Here is an 8,603-nt window from a genome sequence, read left to right as displayed (position 1 = left end):
CCTTCTCCGTTGAACAAAAAAGGAAACTCTGTTATTAAGAATACCGTTGAACAACTGAGTGATTGATTTAAAGGAAAACCCCGGAGGAGAAAAATATTCAACAGAGTGATTTCAAAAAAATAAAATAAAAAACTATTGTTCTGAGGATACGAAAGCCAAACGGCGTCCCGCTTCGACATTAGTTTCGCACTTCAGCTCCGCACTCACGTTTTGAAAATCAAAGTTCGTGACATCGTTGGAAGAATAAAATACATATTTCGACACGTAAGAGAGATTACGACATAAAATTGCTGAGCCTGATGAAATGGGAGAAAGATGTGGATTAACGTTCCTATATCATTGTTTTGCTTGGAACACCTCTCAACTACCAGCCCTCTCAACTACCAGCCGGACAGAGACGTGTGCACGAGGAAGCGGGGCGGCCTGAAAGAGACGTGAGCACAGATACCATTACGTGAGGGGTTTGAAAAAAAAAAATTTAAAACCAGATGCCGCACGAATACCATGTAAATAATTCATAGTCAAAGTCCATTTTTTGGGCTCATGCTACCGTGTCAAAATTACTAACTTCGAATCCAGTAAATCAATCCTTCTTGCTGATGATGATATCGATATATATACCCGTAGCACGCTCTGTGAGATACATATAACTTTGGGATTGGCATTGCACATCAGAGAAATTAAGTTAACATCTTCCATAAAACAGCAGAAGCGGAAGCGTCTTTAACATATAAGGCCTCTTAATACTTGAGGGCATTTGAGATTCCTAAGGGCTTGACCCAAAACCGAAAATCGATTGCCTGTTCTTCAAGACATCCAGTAGAAGAGATGGGCCGACACGAAAACATAGCGCTTGCAGGTATGTGGAAAGATATTCAAGGAGCAGACTCGTGGAATGGGTTATTAAATCCCATTAATCCAGTATTGAAATCTGAGATTCTCAGATATGGTGATTTTTCAGAGTTGTGCTATCATGCGTTTGATAGTGAACATTTCATGAATGGTTATGGTGGGGCTAAGTATAGCCCTGACAAATTTTTCGACAGTTGTGAAATGGCTGGTGATTCCCAGTATTGCCCTAAGGGCTATAAAGTAACCAAGTATTTGTATGCGGACACAGATATCTTAGGGAGGAAAATAGAGCAATCTGTGTGGATTGGTTTTATTGCAGTTTGCACAGATACTCAAGAGATACGAAGACTAGGGCGGCGTGATGTTGTAGTAGCGTGGAGAGGAACCCAAACGGCTCAAGAATGGATGGAGGATGCCAGAGATTTTTTAGTTCCTGCCCGATTATCAATTACTCGTTTCAACCACAAGGGCGTCGGAGCCGGATTATTGTCTACTGCTCGCTTCAACGACAACGGCGTCCGAGTGGAGGAGGGATTTTTGAGCTGTTATATCTCTCATGGAGAGAATTCAAAATCTGCTAGAGATACTGTTATTTCAGAAATTCTAAGACTGGTGGAAGAATACGAGGAAGAAAGTTTGAGCGTAACTATAACTGGACATAGCTTGGGAGCTGCTCTGGCAACCTTAAGCTCATATGACGTTAAGAAAAACCTTAACGCAAATTTGCCGGGACAGCCTATACCTGTGACTGTGTTTGCATACGCAAGCCCACGCGTTGGGAATAGAGCATTCGCAAGGCGAATGGACGAGATGGGAGTGAGGGTGTTGCGATTGGTCAACAAGAACGATATAGTTCCCAAAGTTCCTGGACTTGTTTTCAACGAGAACTGCTGGCCATGGTTGAGTCAAATGTTGGATTGGTTTCCCTGGACATATTTTCACGTGGGCGTGAAAATTAGTTTGAATAATAACGACTCTCCCATTCTGAAAGAGCTCCATAATCTCGATCCTGCTTACGCCCACAGTTTGAAGAATTATCTCCATCTCATTGATGGTTATATCGGAAAAGGTAAACCTTTCAAATCTTCGGGGAAGAGAGACCCTGCTCCAGTTGCTGCGGCTTATTGATTGAAGACCCTAGCATTCCCCTTTAGGTAGCAACACTAGCATCAACACAAAAAGGTGATTGTGGTTGAAAACTGCTTAGGTCGCTCTATCATAAACGAACCCTTTTCTTTTATTCCATTAACTTGTGTACAAAGCTTTCTAATAAAATTGTGAATGACTTATTTCATTATGGAAGTGCTAAGGGTAATTGTTGAGGTGGCTTGGGATAAAATTAGTTTAGCTTGCATAAAAAGATCTTTTTATTGAATGTGTAGTTCCAGACTGCGCACTACATGCCATGGCTGTCTACAATATGTTAGACGAATTTTTATATTTTACCATTCATATGTATGGAAAAACAAGATAATTTATATAAGGTTTAGTTTTATAAAATTTTGTATTATAATATTATAATACATAAATATCATATTTATAATAATGGGGATAAAACTAGTTTAGCTTTCATAAAAATATTTCTTGAATGTGTAGTTCCAGACTGCGTACTACATTCCAAGGCTGTCTAAGGCTGTCTAACATACACTATATTAGAAGAATTTATATGCCTGAAGAAACAAAATAATTTATATAATGTTTAGTTTGAAAAAAAATTTGTATTATAATATTATAATATATAAATATGATTTATATGATGATTAATATTTCAATGAATTTAAAAATAAAAAATCAATATGATAAATATATAAATATTATAATAAATAATTGGTTTAGGGATAGTTTAATTGGAGATGAAAATAATGTGAAATTTATAAAAATTGAGAGATTTAATGTTGAAATGGTTTATTTGTGAGATCTATTACTGTAATATTTTTTATTTATGATAAAAAAATATGATTTCCAAAAATGTCCACCTAAATCTACCAATATAATTTTTTCAGAAATTATTTTCAAATCAAAATTTATATTATTTATAAATATCATTTTTTTCAATTTATACTAACTTAACATTTTATATATTAATATATTTAATAAAAAATTATTATTATTAATAAATAACATAAATTTTAGGAATCCAATTAATGTGAATATAAATTCTAGAAATCTAATTAATATGAATAGATGCTTTGTGCAGCATTTCCAATATATAATATAAATTTATAAATAAAATTAAAAAATATTGATAACTAAGAAATTTTTAAATACAGGTAATAAACAATAAATTAATTAATAAAATTATATATATATATATATATATATATATATATATAACTTTACAATCACATAGGGTAAATTATAGCATTAATATTATATAAACTGCTAATATATTTGGGTTTATATCTAGCACGAATCTCCTTTTCTTTCAATCGATATAGGGAATGCATATATGATTTGGAATCGGAAACGGAGAATGGAAAATGCTAACAGGTGAAATATTGCAACTCCATATATAGAAACTTGATGAAACACCATATGTAAGGTAGCGAATATAAACTAGACGGAATAGTGTATTTGAAAATACGGAATGGTGTATTTGAAAAGATGTTGGGCAAGATACTTAAAAAAACCAATTAGCCAGGTGGAAGGAAAAAAGTTGGGGAGGTGAATTTTATATATTATATTAGTTTTAATTTAACTATAGATCTATTTTTTTTTCAGAGAGAAAAAAACCAATAATTTAACTATAGATCTATAGTTAACATAATTTTGATTTTGTTATTATTGGATTTATTATGTCTTATTGACCAGATTATGGTAACGTTTAATAATTAGATGAATGTTAATAATTGATGTGACTATCTATTTTCATATCACTATATCTTGTAATATAATTGAAGTAAATGAATTAGAGTTATGAAATGTTATAAATGTTTTTGTATTTCATTGTAAATGGTGAAATAAACATGATTAAAATAATAGAAAGAGAAATTTTACTGATCTTACTTAAAAGATTTTAAGATAAAGGTTAAGATAAAGGTTAAATCTATATCTATTATTTTAAATATAAAGAAATCCACTTGGATTTAGAGGCATGTTTTTATTCCAAAAGGTTTAATTTGTTTTTTATAGGGTGAGATTATTTTAGGTTTGTGTTAAATGTAGTTTTATGAAAGTTTTATTCTCTTTTCTGCTAAAAGAGAATAGTGATAAATTCTACAATTTAGATTAAAGAAGTACAAATAGAATGAGTGCTTTGGTACACGATATTTGGAACATGAAAGATTCTTGTGAAGAAATTGGTAGATTCTCTTGCATCGTTTACATGAATATACAATGGATTGATGAGTTGAACATGTAGAAGCACTTAAGTAAAATATAAGTAATGAATGAGCGTTTTGGTTTAATATATTTAGAGTAGGTTGGGATACTAGTAAAGAAACTAATAAGATATACACTAATAATAAAGTATTTGGTCCAGATGTAATTGCTTTGTAATTGTATTAAGAGCAAGAGGGATGGTTGATGTTTCATGGTATTACTTGTTCAAGCATAAGATTGTAATTATTTTTTATGAAGTTGGATCTGATGTGATGTCACATAAGCAAGGATAGGTTTTGGTCTTGGTCATAGGTGATAAAAGGGATTTTATATTTCTAAAATATTTATTAATAAATTTGAAAGAGATAGATGTTTATACCAACTCAAATTTTAACCAGTAAGTTTTGGTTAATATTGACTTGATCCACAATTAATTAAGGTAGCATATAATTTACATAGCCACCGTATTAGGTAGGTAACTCATGTTATTAGTTTATGTTGTTTGACCTGAGCCTTTAGAAGTATTTGTTTTCCCATCCCTATGCCAAACATCACTCTAGATGACAATCTCTGTGTTACGTCTTTAGATTGTAATCTTACTATGGATAAACCAATTAAATTTTTTGAAATTTTGAATACGGAAAGAGGTCAAATATAATATCTTGTAGATTGTGAAGTTAATATAATCAAAATAATAATAAAGAAATTTTTTATTATAAAAAGTATATCATTAATTGTTTTATTTCTATTTTTCTCAAAACTTTATATGTATTTTCATATTATAGATTTAAAATTAGTATTAGCATAAGCAATAAGTATTAGTAGTGAAAATTGGACTCAAATTGATAAGTATACTATTAAATCTAGCATTACTATAACTAGCAGAACCATATAAATTAAATAGTTGATCAACTTAGATAGTCATTAACCCATAATGAGCATCAAAATACACACTTCATTGTACATTTCATGTTGCTGAAATTAAAAAAATCATGGAAACTAACTAAATTATAACTTTATTTTCTCATTCCCCTCTAATTTGTCTAGTTTAAGCAACAGAAATCAATATTTGACCACAATTATTTTCACCCAGAAATCCACAAACAAACTCCAAAAAATCACACTTAAAAACTACTCCATTATAAATTATAATTGTTCACTAAACAAGTCTTTTCCGCTCATTATATTATAGAAAATTTTAATTTGTAAATAAACTTTATTATAATATTATGACTTATTAATATTATATATCTAACACTTATTCATACAAAATTTCTTACTATTAATAAATTTAATTAAAAAATAAACGAAACATAATTATATTAAAAATAGATCTCATTTTTAATTTGATTTTTATATATTATTATAAATATTAATAATTAAATTAAAATATTAAAATCCTTCTTCCCGAAACAAACCGTCAAAGATAATGACAACAGTCAAATCTATAAGCATCAATAAATTATCATAAAACCTTCAACACGCTTAAAATAATCAGACATATGAACAATTAATTCTCGATGGAATTGCTGGCAGTCATAGGATCGACCAACCTTTGGTTCGGTCGTCACACTTTCCCAATATCGCAGAGTGAATTATTATGTTCCACCAAGACAATAACGCTTTCGAACTGTTACTCCGAGGCTTTGTTGGTCTGAATCTCTGAACCTGGCCAATCATTCTTTTTTGTTAAGAACCAGTCATTTGCAAATATCAGACTCTGTATTGCAATATCACAACTAGTTATAGGAAATTATTGATTATGTATTTCAGTTTCATTTAATTGTGATACATGTTGTTACACATCGGACAGGCAAATCTACTTTGGAACCCAATCTGATTTTTAGTGCATTACTTAGAAACATATAGATTCCAACCATACATAACTTTTGAATAATATAAAATTATATTTAGGCTTTAATTTTAAATTATATATTCAATTGAATATTAACCATTATCTCATATATATATATATATAAAATAAATACTCATCCATTAAAAGTATATTTCCTTCCATCAAATAAATGAGCTAGCTTTGCATAAGCTTGTCCTAGTTAAAAAGACCAAAGGTCATAACTTCAAAATTTGGAAATATCTCATCACTTGGAATGAAAAATACATTTCATGCTAAATTAGTGATATAAAAATTTTAAAAATATATATGAATTGTACTATGCTAATGTTGAGATTTTCGGTTTTAATGAAATAGGCAAAAATCTCAGTAGGTGACAACAATAAGATTGAGTTGCTATATTAGCTCTATTTTGTTGGGAGAGAGTTAATGCAACCTATATCTGTTGTAAGAGGTTTATGAGGCAGTTAGATTCTCTTAGCTATAAAACAGGTGTCCATACAGATTGGTGTGGGTGTGAGAGTTTGTGAGGAAATTGAATATCTTGTAATCTCTTGTTTTTGATAATAAAGATTGCCGATGCCTATTTTTGGTGGACGTAGCCCAGAATGGTTGGGTGAACCACTTTAATCTTCTGTGTCTTTTGTGTATAGTTTATTTGTTGTTGTTGTCTTTTGGTTTGCTGCGCACTTATTGCTCTAACAAGTGGTATCAGAGCATGTTGGAGGCGTGGCACAGCGGAGGAGGTCCTGCGTGTAACGTGGTGTGGCGGTGGTTTAACGTGGTCCTGTTGTTGGAGTGTGGCGGTGGTGGTCCTGCGTGACATTAATTACTACGTGAATTGCGCTACCCAGCACATGATTATGGATAATCATGTTGGCATGTCCAAGATTTCAAGGCGTTAAAACTATTGGAGCCGACTGAAGGTTAAAGACACGATGGCGATAACTTTAGTTGTTGGAGCCATGAGTTTCAAAACCCATGCGTTATAGAAGTCGTTACTAAAATCTGCAGAGGTTAAAGGGTGGACCTGCGTGGTGGTGGACCGATGCTGAATAAAAAGTCGTTTTGAATGTGAACCCTGCGTATACCAGCGCAAGTTGAACCTGCGTATAACAACGCAAGATTGGACCTGCATATGTGGAGTATTTGAGTAATATGGGCTCAGCGCGTGGTGGAGTATTTCCTTTTTTTTTCAAACGTTTTGTCAATTGGCGTGGGTAAGCACTGACCAGGTGCGCCAAGAATTGGTGTTGGCGCTGGACCGATATTCAGAAGCGCGCCAGCGCGCTAAGAACTTAATAGGCGCGGAAACTAAAGGTAAACTCGCGCCAATTTTCTTGCCTTACACCATTTTTCAGTTGGCATGGATCGTCAGTTGGTCAACAAGCGCCAAGTTCATTTTATGATTTGCTGCGAGCCAAATCCATTTACACTGTTTTTTAATTGTAATCTAAAATTCAAACAGCAAAGGGGTTTTTGAATATAAAGTAAAGGCAAATGTAGAATAAGGCATAGGCGTTTTTTGAGATTAACTTCTTTTATTTAAAAGTTGGAATTGGAGATTCTTTGTTTTTAAACGAGATGGCGAAAACTCAGAGTGCCCGATTTGAAATCGAGAAGTTTAATGGAAAAAATAACTTCGAGATCTGGAAGGTCAAGATGCATGATTTGCTGGTACAACAAGGCGTGGCAAAGGCGCTGTCGGGCAGATCCAAACTGCCTTACCCCGTGACAGATGATGAATGGAATGAATTGGATGGAAGAGCCTTGAGCGGTATTCGGCTGTGTTTGGCTGATGATGTTTTGTTTAACATCGTGTCAGAGAAAACTGCTGCTGGTTTGTGGATGAAGTTGGAGAAGCTGTATATGAAAAAATCCTTGACAAATCGAATTCTCCTGAAGCGGCAGCTATACAGTTTGTGAATGAAGGAAGGTACTTCGATTACTGATCATTTGAATGTTTTTAATACTCTATTGGTACAATTAGAAAGCATAGAAGTAAAATTTGAATCTGAGGATAAAGCCATAACTTTATTGTGCTCGTTGCTCGAGTCGTGGGATCATTTTGTTACTTCTATAAGTCTTATTTCATCCGAAACCATTGAATTTGATGATTTCGTCGGAGCTTTGTTGTCCGAGGAGACCAGGAAGCGGTCAAATGCTGACACATCTACATCAGAGGCAATGATGGCTAAAGGTCGTTCTAGAGAAAGACACTCTGGTAAGCACAGTGATTCGCGTTCAAAGTTGAAAGGAAAGAAAAGTAAAGTAAATTGATGGTTTTGTGGCAAATCGAGGCACTTGAAGAAGGATTGCTGGAAGCGACAACAAACTTCAAAAGTTGCTTCATCGACAGAGAAGAAGGAAGAAAACACGATCGATACAGGTTCAACATCTAGTTCAGGTATGAGCGATGAAGTCTTATCAGTTAATTTGTCGAATCATGATCAACATTGGTTGTTAGATTCCAGTGCATCAAACCACATGTGTATTCATAGAGAATGGTTTAAGACATATAGATCAGTTAATGATGGAGTCGTGTACATGGATAATGATGTCACATCTAATATTGTGG

At 33.0% G+C, this 8,603-nt stretch overlaps 1 pseudogene; it reads left to right on the top strand.

Moving 5' to 3' along the window:
- The first annotated feature begins 828 nt into the window (after positions 1-828).
- On the top strand, positions 829-1,980 carry LOC149143089 (phospholipase A1-Igamma2, chloroplastic pseudogene; annotated as a pseudogene).
- The last annotated feature ends 6,623 nt before the right edge of the window (positions 1,981-8,603 follow it).

Source organism: Pinus tabuliformis, chromosome X (assembly GCF_031772625.1).
Source record: "Pinus tabuliformis cultivar Carrire ecotype Pingquan chromosome X, CPIR1, whole genome shotgun sequence".
NCBI lineage: Eukaryota > Viridiplantae > Streptophyta > Pinopsida > Pinales > Pinaceae > Pinus > Pinus tabuliformis.
This window is presented reverse-complemented; position numbering and strand designations above follow the sequence as displayed.